The 12,132-nt window shown below is 40.3% G+C and overlaps 1 protein-coding gene and 1 long non-coding RNA gene across 2 annotated transcripts in view; one reads left to right on the top strand and one right to left on the bottom strand.

Annotated features, from left to right (window-relative positions):
- The window catches only part of ADAMTSL1 (ADAMTS like 1), a 380,207-nt gene that overhangs the window by 233,304 nt on the left and 134,771 nt on the right, over positions 1–12,132 (top strand).
- Positions 856–9,171, bottom strand: LOC119873916. The gene is made up of 3 exons (XR_005366804.1): positions 8,847–9,171; positions 3,068–3,113; positions 856–1,004 (listed from the first exon to the last, which is right to left on the bottom strand). It is a non-coding gene; the product is annotated as an uncharacterized LOC119873916 (long non-coding RNA).

Consider the following 12,132-nt stretch of genomic DNA (forward strand, 5'->3'; position numbering starts at 1 on the left):
TTCAGTTTTTTGAGCATATCCATTTACATGACCTTTTTTGGTCTATTGCTACCACCAGCACCCCCATGCCCAGTGTCCCTATTTAATACAGTGGATTTCCAAAAAGTCAATTATTCTTCCATTTTCCATCTCCTAGGCCTGTTAAGATATAAATTTATTTTGGAAACTTCTACTTCTTTCCATCAGGGAGAGGCCTTTGAGGTTGAGTCAGATTTAAGTCCATTTTTCAGGTCAGGAAACTAACAGCAAACAGCTTTTTGAAGTTCATCCAATGAGCTACTAACTATACTTTATTAAGACCTTTTAGAAGTATCTTCTTTATACCTAATACATCGTAATTATGAAATATATTCAAACATAACAAGAAATAAAAAACATAGAAAGTGAGAGCCACCAGTGATTCTATCCTCTAGAGAGAACTTGTTAGGCAAGTGATGTGCAGGGTCTGTTTTAAGAATCCTTGGTCATTTTTAGGAATCCTTCTAAACCTAGAAGCAACCACAGACTATTCTTTTTATATGATTTCCTAGAATACTCCTTCTTTAATTAAGCTTTGTTAGATAAAATCAGCTAATGGCAACCCCTTGTTAAAGGAAAGAAAGTCATTGTTTATGCCATATGGTGAAATAAGTCAAGAGTAACTTGGGGGGGCTCCAAGCTAATTGGCTATTGTCTTAGGACCCCACTTAGTAAAAGATACCAGCTGTTGACCGTCCATTTGCCTGATTAGCCCTCTGGTTCCTGGGTAGTCCTTGTTGGGACAAAGGAACCTGCTGTGCACCCATCTGCTTTTTTCTATTTGAAGCTACTAGAGGATAGTTCTGAGGTCTCTCATCCTTCAACACCCACCTAATAGTCTTCCTTCATATGAAAGAAAAACAAATACAGTCTCAAATGCTTCATTCAAAGGAAGGCATCACGACCTGGTGAACATTGGATTTTGAGAGGAGAAACTCCTCCTCCTTGCTCTTAGAATCCTGGGTGACCACTGACCTCTTTTCTTCCTGGAAAAAAAATAAAAAGCACAAATGACATGAATTGCCAGATATAAATGCAACTTCTTCTGTCTTTTGCAAGAGCATTTGCCTGACAAATGACAAGTAGCCAATATTTACACATTCTTCAGGTTTGGAGAGGACTAGCATGCAGTCCAGGTATATATGTTAAAATTTTATATTAGAAATAAGTAGAAACAAAACAAAAATCTAATTCTAGCTTTGGCTTAGAGGGCCTTCTTTATTTCAGCTACCACTTTACACTGCATCCCTTGGTTTTTATCTCTGATCTTGTGTGAACGACTCATTTATCTTTATCAATTTAGCTTTAGTACCTTGTTCGTTTGTGTTTACTTGAATTTTGAAGCATATAGTTAGTGCATAGGTATCCTGATCTTCTCAGATTTATTAAACACACTCATCATCATCATCATCATCTTTGGTATGGGCTATGTATTACTTTATATACACCTCACCAGGGATCATATCCCTCTGGTGTGTTACAGCACCATGACTGAGAACGATTGTTATATATGCCATAAGTCAATCTGAGCCACTGATCATGACAGTATTCTGCTGGAATTTTTTCAGTGACATTCTGTTGCCATATAGTAAAGCCAAATGGCTTAGTCAGGCCTTCGTTCCCCTGTACATCTGCTCTTGCCCATCTTCCACCCTGCTCTCTCACCCCTGCATGTACAGTCCTGTCTGCCTGTGCTTCTCCCTGCCCACAGGCAGGTCCCTTCCCCTCTGTCAAATTGGGTGGGAGTCGCACCTCTTTTACCAGGACTCCTCCACTGTCCTCCTACACTGAAGCCACATGGTATCCATGGTCAGTGCTGCTCAGTGTACAGTCACATACTACCCTACCTAGGCAGGCACTTTCTCATGACTTCTGAATTAAACCATAAGGTCAATGAGATGGAGACCAAGTCTCAGTGAGACCCCATAACATCAGAGCAGGTATGTAAAGCATAGCACATGGTGCTGGCAAGTTGCATGACAAGTCTGCCAGTCTATTTATTGAGAACCTGCCCCATTTCAAGACCGCCTCATTTTAATAAGAGCAGTACTTACTATGTTTCAAACACAGTTCTAGGTACTTTACATATTTAACTCATTTAATCCTCTATGAGACCATTCCTACTATCCTATGTGACGATTCCTACCGCTCTCCCCATTCCACAGATGAGGGTCTTAGAGCACCGTGAAGTTAACAGGAATTCCATTGTCAGATAGCAGAGCTCTTTCCCACATTTTTCTCTTTTAATCTCTACAGCAACCCTGCAAAGACACTCAGAGAGGTTGTCCTTGCCCCAGGTCACATAGCCAATAAAAAGCAAAGGGGGCCTATAAGTTTCAAAACCCATTCTCTTTTCCACTCTGCAATTCAGCTTCCCTAAGACTTTTTTACCAGTTGCTTGAAAGTATTAAATTGTGAGGAAATCTGACACCAGCCCTAAAGTCAGGAGTTTACATAAAAGTCATTCTTTGTTGCCTTATCCAGGGCAGTTAATCTGTGCATGTTTCCTGTTGCTCCTATAACAAATTACCACACATTTTAGTGGCTTAATACAACAAGAATTTACTATCTTATAGCTTTGGAGGTCAGAAGTCTGAAATCAGTTTTACTTGGCTAAAATCAAGGGGTTGGCAGGCCCAAGTTCCTTCTGGAGGCTCTAGGGGAGAATCTGTTACCTTGCTTCTTCCAGCTTCTAGAGGCTGCTTGCTTCCTTGGCTCATGGCCCCATCTTCCATCATCAAAGCACTTCACTCCAACCCCTGATTCTCTCTGACTCTGATCCTCCTTCTTTCCTCTTAGAAGGAACATTGTGACAACACTGAGCCTACCTGGATAATCTAGGTAATCTCCCCCATCTCTACATGCTTAATGACGTCTGCTAAATTGCTTTTACTGTGTAAGAAAACATATCACAGTTTCCAGAGATTCTGATACAGATATCATTGCTCAGCCTACTACAGTCTGGACATAGATTGTGGACTAAGCATTAGTCTTTATTGGCATAAGATCCTTGAGATTAAAATCTGCCTTCTACTACTACTATACTCACCACTATCTGTAAGCTTCGTATGCATCAGTCTCTATTAATTTTCATTCTAGAAAATAAATGAAAAGAGAAACAAGAAGAAAAGAGATAGATGTTCAAAGGGTTAACTGAAATGAATTAGGGAGTCCACTCTGAAGCATAATTTATATTTCTCTGTATTACGCATGTTTTATGATCAGAATTGTGTCCACCCAACTGTACACACATATTGCACACATCTGTGCAGAGAAACAATCACCATGGTCCCTGTTTTCTCCTTTGCTTAATACTGATTATGTGGCCATTTCCTTATAATTTTTTTTCTAAATCAGGGATACAATACAAAATGCCTATAGTTTAGCTGTATAGAAAGGTATATTACCAGTCCCTGCTGGTAATATGAAGAAAAAAGAGGAATTTTAATGACAACTACAAATGCTTGACAATTCATTTTTTTCATTTTTTAGATTTAAACACACACACAGAAAAGAATGACTTTGGTCTGGATTCGAGGGCTGAAGATTGGCAGAAACAATCAATTGAGTCATCAGTTTTGTTACATTCCAGTGACTAAAATATAAATCCTCATAATTTAGAAACCATGCTTATTTAACATGTTGTATCCAAGGAGGAAAAAAAAAAACTACTAGGATGTTTATCTCATTTTTAGTAGTGTGTTTTGTAAGGAAATGGACACTTGATCCTACCTTTAGAACCAACAATAAATGTAAGCAAAACAGAGATTAGAAGTAAAATTTCACATGTGCAGTGTTTTCATTTTTACTTATTAGCAGAACGCTCTTTGTAATAATTGCCCTGGATTTTAGTGAGTGTGCAGCCGTATGTTTCATGGAGTAACAGGAAAATTAAGCCCAGAAGATACACTATACTTTCAGGGTGAGGAAGCTCAGTTGATATTAGATGAACAAGGTAATTCTAATCCATAAAATGGTCAAGGTAAAAATTTTGTTCTCATTGAATCATTTTGAGTGAGATTCCAGTCCTCATGTTCTTTGTTTCTCTGAGCCCTAATTGACTGGGGCTCAGTGTGACCTCTGTTGTATACCAAGCACTGACTCGAACTGCCTTTTGATCTTCTCAGTCTCACATATCACAAAATTACCTCAAATTACAAAGATCTGATACAGAATTCAAAACACAGCTACCCACCACCCTTGCCAGCAGACCCAGTCTTCCTTCCTAGGTCACACCACCTTCTAGCATGTTCTCTAGTCCACGGCAAACCAAACCATTGCAAAGAGCCTTTTACTTGGTGTCCCTGCATTATCTTATTTCTCATCCTTTGTGTCCCAACTTGGTATCAGTGGTTCTTTACTACAGGCCCTCTGTTGAACCTTTAAAATATTTATGAATGCTGAGGGCCCCCAAATAGATGGTATGGAGTGTTATTTGGACTCACTGGACCAGGAAACCTTTTCTCCTTGGTATACCAATTAATATCTCACAAGGCTGTACTCTTTAGAACCCATCAGCCTTCATAGCCTGAATCATTTTCTACAAATTGGATCATGTTACCCTCTACTGTAAAATCTTTAATGACACCCTATGGTCTTGAGATTTTGTCCAAATATACCCAAGGCCCTTCACTATGTTCCCCTCACCTGGCTTCTCAGTCTGGTTTCCTGACTGTAGCTTCCCCATGAACTCTGTGCTCTACCTTTTCAGGTCTCCTCAAAGATGCCATGTTCCTTTATACCATGAAGGGTCTGTGCACGCACAATGTGACTCTGCCAGCACTCCTTATCTCCCTGGCAAGCCCCTCATGTGTCCCCTCTGTAGAGCCTTCCCCAATTTTCCATGAAGACTTTAGTTACCTCTCCTCTGTATTCCCTCTTTTGTAAAACTGATCACATTCAATAATAATTTTTTCTCCCTCACTGGACTGCAAATACATGAAGCTTAGTGTAACCAGTTTTTGGTTATCCTACACTCCCAGCACCTAATATGGTGCCTGGCACTCAGGAAGTACTCAGTAAGTGTTTGGTGAAAGAATGAATGAGTGGATGAAGAAAGGAATGTAATGAGTTAGAAACTACAGGCAGAGTACATTATGTTGAAACTAGGAAGCTGACCTTAGAAAGAACATAAATGTTACTTTGTGTTAGGGCTTAATAACATGACTAAAGGGACCACGGAAATGAACTCACCTCTCCGTAAATGGAGCTACATGAAGTCAAAGGTGTCAATATAGGCAGAATTTATTAGTGTGCTGATCATGGGAAAATCTTTAAAAATACAAGACATTTAGGCCACTGTAATTTTGTATAGAAACATAACTTTTAGGGCCACCTGAGTGGCTCAGTTGAGTAATCATCCAACTCTTGGTTTTGGTTTAGGTCATGATCTCAGAGTCTTGAGATCAAGCCTCAGGTGGGAATCCATACTCAGCACAGAGTCAGCTTAGGATTCTCTCTCCCTCTCTCTTGCCCCTCCCCCCCTCAAAAGAATAAATGAACCATTAAAAAAAAAAAGAAACATAACTTATAAGTTCTCCCCTCATTGTAAATTTTTTACTTTTTTATAAAACTAATGAACCTATGGCCATAAATTGTGAAACACATATGGCAGCAAAGATAAGCAACATAAGTACTATTTTTTGTTCTGTACTTTATTTATGGCACATATTTAAAAATAATACCCCTTACTAGAGATCTACCTCTTCATACCATAATATTATTTTAAATGATTCATAAAAGCAAACATTTTTCATTTAGTTTTATTAAATTTATTTTGCTGTTCTATTTTTAAAATTTTCTTTGCATTCTGCTTCTCACTTCAGAACTATCAGCCTCATCAGGTAATCCCAACATGTTTACAAAGTTGTCACAGACTTCAGAAACTTTAATAATTTGAAATTTTATCTATGGTTTTTAAATTTTTCTAAGAACACCTTTTCGGCAATGTAAACACACCAAGGAAATTTTTTGAGCCAAGATGGACTATTGTTTAAGAGCAAAATCCCTGACAACATTAACTTAGCTAGATAGTTGTCTACCATACGTGGAAGGTCACAGCACCCAGCAGAGTATACGCAGCATCTGGCTAAAACCCCCATTGCTGACTTACTTAGAAGCAGCTTCTGGTTAATGATAAAACAGTTCGATAAAAGGTATATGTTCAGCCCATCAGCGGGCTGTTTGTGTCACGTCTTTTAAACATCTGGATTTTTGGATCTTTTGTTCATCTAATCATCAATTCAACAAACGTTTATGAAGTGCATGCTCTTTGCCAGATGCTACACTAGGCACTAGGGAATAGAAGGATGATGTGCATTCCCTTTCCTCAAAAGATGCATAATCCTGTGTGCATGCAGGGAGGCGGGAAGTGGGGGGGGGCAGGGAGGAGCTGGCAGGCACATAAACAACTAGCCCTTATAGGAGACGCTTAGTATCCTTCCAGGTTAAGGCAGAGTAGGAGGTGACTCATTCTTTGAGCCTTTGAACTGGGCCTTCAAAGGTATCTTAAAAGTTTCTGGATAGGCAAAGAAGCAAAGGGCATTGCTCACAGAATGAACAATGTGGTCACAGGCCTGAGCAGAATGGGCATCTATGTGCCCAGGGAAGGGCAAATTGTCCCCATGGCAGGCCAGCAAAGAACATGACTGAGCTGAGCTGCCAAATGTAAGGGCTCTCAAGGGCATTCTCAGGAGTCTGAGCCTTATAACCTCCAGGGTGTTGAGAATTTCCTAAAAGTTTTCTGTGTAGATCAAATTCTCAAACAACAAGCTGATTTTCTTTATATTTTCTTGTAGCTGCTTTGTCACCATATTGTCACAGACTTGTGCACAGCACTGATGGGAATCACCTGAGGGTCTGTCCCTTAAATCACAATGCTATCTGCAAAATGATGACCCAGCTAGGTTATGTTTCATGAGCACAATTTTATTACATCTCCACCCTTAAAATAAGACCAATTGTTTTCACCATAGATTTCCTCAGTTTGAAAGAGAGAGAAAAATCACCTGCATTTCTCCTTATTGTCACATTGACCAAAAGGCTCTACCTGAGTGGCTTGGATCAGAGAGCTCTTCTGTTGCACCTATCTGTCTGTTTGGGAAGCATTTATTCAAATTGAATGGAAGCCCATGTGCCTTCTTAGATATTTAGGGAAAGAAGACTTTAGCCATCAAGCATTGAAGAGATCTGTAGTCCTAAATATCCAACATCACTAGTGAAGTGCCTAAAATGTCAGTCACCAGATGACAGAAACTTCAAGAGCATGTTCTTTTATGCCTCACAGACTCAATAGGACTCATGGGGAATTTGTGAATTATAATCAAAGGAGTAGAAGAAAAGTGGTTTGATGTAATGTTGAGGTTTAGGCGATAATGATTTTATGAATCAGCTATTACTTCTCTCAAAGAAAAATACACTGCATTTTCACTACAGTGTAGACACCATACCTAAATGTCTCATTCCTCCAGCATCAGTTATAAAATGTCACTCTACTGTTTAACTTATACACAATTACATTTTTTATTAGGAAAAAATCATTAATTAAAAAAAAAATGGGGGCAGCCTGGGTGGCTCAGCAGTTTAGTGCCTGCCTTGGCCCAGGGCATGATCCTGGAGACCCGGGATGGAGTCCCATGTCGGGCTTCTTGCTTGGAGCCTGCTTCTCCCTCTGCCTGTGCCTCTGCCTCTCTCTCTCTCTCTCTCTCTCTCTCTCTCTGTCTCATGAATAAATAAAATATTTTTTAAAAATAATATTTTTTTTAATGGAGAGAGTATGGAAGAAAACTAGAGATGGAGACAACCAATCCTAAGGTCTCTTATTTGAGATGTAACTATCACAGTGGGGCAAGTTTGGGGCTTTGTTTTTTGGTTTTGGGTTTTTTTTAATTTTTTTTAAATTTTATTTAAATTCAATTTGCCCACATAGAGTATAACACCCAGTGCTCATCTCATCACGTGCCCTCCTCAGTGCCCATCACCCAATTACCCCATTCCCCCCACCGACTTCCCCTTCTGCAACCTTTTGTTTGTCTCCCAGAGTTAAGGAGTCTCTCATGGTTTCTCTTCTTTTCCATAATTTTTCCCTGAGGGAAAGTTTTGAATGCAATTCTAAAACACTAATATGAGCAACAAGAACCAAAATTCCTTCCTGTATGGAGTTAATAGGATAATGGATGATAATTTTCAAAGGGATGAAAGCTATTTAAAAGAGCTATTTAAAAATAATAAACAAAAAGAGGTTAATAGACTAGAGACTGTTTGGCCATTCTAGCGAGGTGGTTGAGGATACAATCTCCATGCAGGTAAGAATGAAATTAAACCTGAATAATTAGAAACACTCAGCCATGTGAAGAGTAAGAGGAGAGTGGGGCTGGGTGGAGAGAAGAACAAGTGCAAAGGTCCTGTGGGAAAAACAAGCTTGGCATGTTGGAGGAACAACACATACACACACAAAACCAGTGTGGCTGGTTTATGCAGGGAAAAGGGAGAATTGTATGAGATGAAATTGCAGAGGTGTGTCAGGTTCCTCTTGTTCAGTGCTAGAACCAAGAATCTAGAACCATGCTTGGTACTAAAGAAATTTTTGTCAAATGAATAAATGAAGTTAAAATTTGAGACAGGCTGTCTCAAAAGTTCCTTCAGGGCAGGAACCAGAACATTTAAGGCTTTGGAGGTCAGGGTTAAAAGAGTTTGGATTTTATTCTAATCACAAGGAAAAGCCATGGGAATTATATGATCTGATTTGAAAACATCATTCTTGCTTCTGTGTGGAGAGTAGACTTTAGATATGCTAAATATCTTCCACGGCTCTTGTAGATTCACCTTACCTTCTCCATCTGTGTCTCAGGAGGCTGACCTGTAGAGACTCCACTTTCTGGCTTCTAGTTGTGTTGAACCAATGGCATTTTCAGCAGGCTGTCAGAAGGAGAGCAGCTGTCTTCAAGTTGAGTACACCATCCATATCCTGCTAGGACCTAACTGAGAAAACTAGAGACTGGTTAGGAGGCTTTGTGGTAGTCTAAGCAAAGATGATGATATCATAATTTATTATTTGTTGCAGAGGTAAAGCTTATTTATTTTGGAGGGATATCTGAAAGTATTTGCTCACAGATTGAGTGTTAGGGAAGAGATGGCAAGAAAAAGGAAACACTCAAGACGTTTCCTACTGAATTCAGACATTTCTGTCCTGAATATGGAGCCATCAAATAAAGGGGGAAGGCTGAGAGGAGAGAAGATTTGGGGCAAGGACAGAAGGCAAGATCACAGGTTCCATTTTGGACATATTTAGGTCAAGATACCTGTTTGCATTTAAGTGGACATACTGAGTAAGCAAAGGGGAGAAGTCAGAGCCTAAGATTTAAATTTTTGACTCACCAGGACAAGCTTTGTTTTTTTTTCTAGACAGTACAATTTCAACAAAATTACATTAAGTTCATGGAAGAATTTTAATAATTCATAGAATGGAAAGAATTGTGGAAAACACAGTCCCCAAGTTTGGCAGATTTTAGGAATCAGTAATGCACATGGTTAGTTGTATAATTATAAAAGAGTCCTGAAGAAAGGCTGAACAGTAAAGGTTATAACTAATCTGATGATAGAATAACTGGATGGTTGGAAGTGAGGATTCAATAAAAAGACAAGAAGGCTAAACCTAAGAAGTCATGCAAAAGACTATAAAACCAAATTGAAACCTTTAGCTGTCCGTATAACAAGAAGGCATATTTTAAGTATATGGAAACTCTTAGCCACCAATTTAAATTTCCCCTAACCACCAACTTCAATTCCTACAAATATTGAGGATTTACATTCGCAGAAGGCACTGTGCTAGACAGTGTGGGTACAAAACTCATTGCAGAAATAAAATCTTTGAGACCTTATTGAAGTGCTACTAAATGAGAGCTAAAATTAAGTTTTGCTTCTGCAATAAATGAAAAGGCCAGGGAGTCATCACAATGAGCCAGAGAAGCCAAAGGCCTGGCCCACTCACAGCTTGAAGCATTAGCTCTGAGGCTGTAGATTTTTCCTCAAATAAGGCTAAACAGCAAGCTAGACCAGTCCTTGGAAGGAACTTTTTGGATCTGTGATGAGTCACAACTGGCTGAAGACCACCTTCTTCAGTCTACCTACACACTCAGCTTCATGGCATAGCCTAGAAGCTGTGTTCAAATGTAGCCTGTTGGCTCCGAAGTCAAAAGGTCTAGGAAGAACACATTTTCAGGGCCACCACAGTGCCCAGATGAACTATTTGAGAATGTTGGTCCCCAACCTGAAACATGGACATACGCCATCAGAGATAGTCACAGAGTGGAGGCTGAGGATTAGAATTGCAAATTTGCATTGCAAAGCACCACCCCTCCAGTGGAGGAGAGGCTGAGACCAGGTTCTGGCAGGCTGGTGCTTAGGGGGCCTGGGGCTCTCAGCAGGAGGCAGCAGCAGAATACTCTCCCACTGCAAAGGGAGAGGAGCTCCTATAGCCACAGGAAAGAGAAGCTGTGCTTGGACTCCCTCTCCAGTTGGATGGGCCACCCTAGCTCCAGAGCAGGTGCTCCATAGGAGGTAGGTGAATGTTGCATAGAATGGAAGTCAACCAGTTTCTGCCCCTGAGTGGCCTTAATTGAATCACTTCTTTCCAGCTTCAGCTTCTTTATTTGTAAAGTGGGGCTAAAATCTACCTCCCAGAATTTCTGATTTAATGGATCTGAGATGGGATTCATCTAGGCTTCAGTAATTTTAAAAGCTCCCAAGTGATTTTAAAGTGCATCCAGGGTGGGAACACAAAAAGAAAGTGACAGTTGGATCACAGCAGCATTCTGACCACACTCAAGGACACTACATCACCATCCTAACCTTGACCATGAGCACAAATCCCTCTTGCAGTCCAAGTAAGCCCACTGAGCACAGACACCTCTGAGAGACCACTGCTAGAGCAGGAGCTACTCCTTCAGCAAAAACGTTCAGGTTTGTATACCCAGCACTAACCTCCCAGTGAGCCCAAGGGCAGCAGGTGGAAAGAAGAGGACCATTCTGGAAGAAAGCAGAATACTCTCTAGAATGTTGACAGTAAAGTATCCCCAGCACAGAGTAGTCATCAATTGCTGATCTAAAAATGACTAAAGTAAAAGACAAAAAAAATAAAATAAAAAAAAAATAAAAATGACTAAAGTTTAGATCCGACTAAAAATAACAGAAAACCCAATGACTTAAATAAGAGAGAAAAGTATTTCTCACTTGTATAAGCCCAGATTATCCAGGGTCCATGTGGTAGCTTCACAGTCGGGAAGATAGGCTACTTCCATTTGTTTGCCTATCACTGTCCAAGACGGGAGGCTTAAATTTTAGACTTCATGTTCACATTCCAGCCAGCAAGGAGGAGAAAGGGACAGGGTGGGGGTGGGGTGTCACACACTCATTTTGTGGTCATTTCCCTGAAACGGCACACCACCTTCCATGTATATCCCACTGGCCAGCTCTCAGGCACAAGGCCAGGTGCACCTTCAGAGCAGATTGACAAATATAGTCTGTATGCTGGAAAGTCATGTGCCCAACTAGAAATTGGGGGTTCCTTTGCTACTGCAAGGGAGGGGACTACTGGGACAACAGCCAACAGTCTATGCCTGAAATCGCCTCCCTTGCCCCTCATGCGACTGGATTGTAACTATTCAGTTACATGTAAATAGTGTGTTTGACTGGAATCCCACTGAAAACCACTGAAATAAGACTATTTTCCTGCATCCCAATTCCAGTGACTCTAGTTCCCACTGCCCTGAGAAATCAACAGTCCTACAAGAAAAGTGTTCCAGGGGAGTTCTTCAGGAAACCAGGTCTTACCTCTAATGTGCTTCCTCCAGTAGTGAGGCAGAATGGATGTTTACACTTGGAGAGAAAGTCTTGCCTTCTGTGCAGATTAATTCCTGCAGATTTACACTGATGGCAGGCGCTCTCTCCTATTCCTTCTGGAGGCTGAACAGATTACTTTCACTGGGTCGTAAATATGTTTAACACCCTATTATACTAACCTTTTAAACCAGTTGTCTTGGGTGGCTGCAAATATACTTTAGGAACAACTTTCTATGATTTAAAGGCCCTTGAAATTCCTGGATGCTCTAGTTAAAT

This window comes from Canis lupus, chromosome 11, assembly GCF_011100685.1.
Source record: "Canis lupus familiaris isolate Mischka breed German Shepherd chromosome 11, alternate assembly UU_Cfam_GSD_1.0, whole genome shotgun sequence".
Classification (NCBI taxonomy): domain Eukaryota; kingdom Metazoa; phylum Chordata; class Mammalia; order Carnivora; family Canidae; genus Canis; species Canis lupus.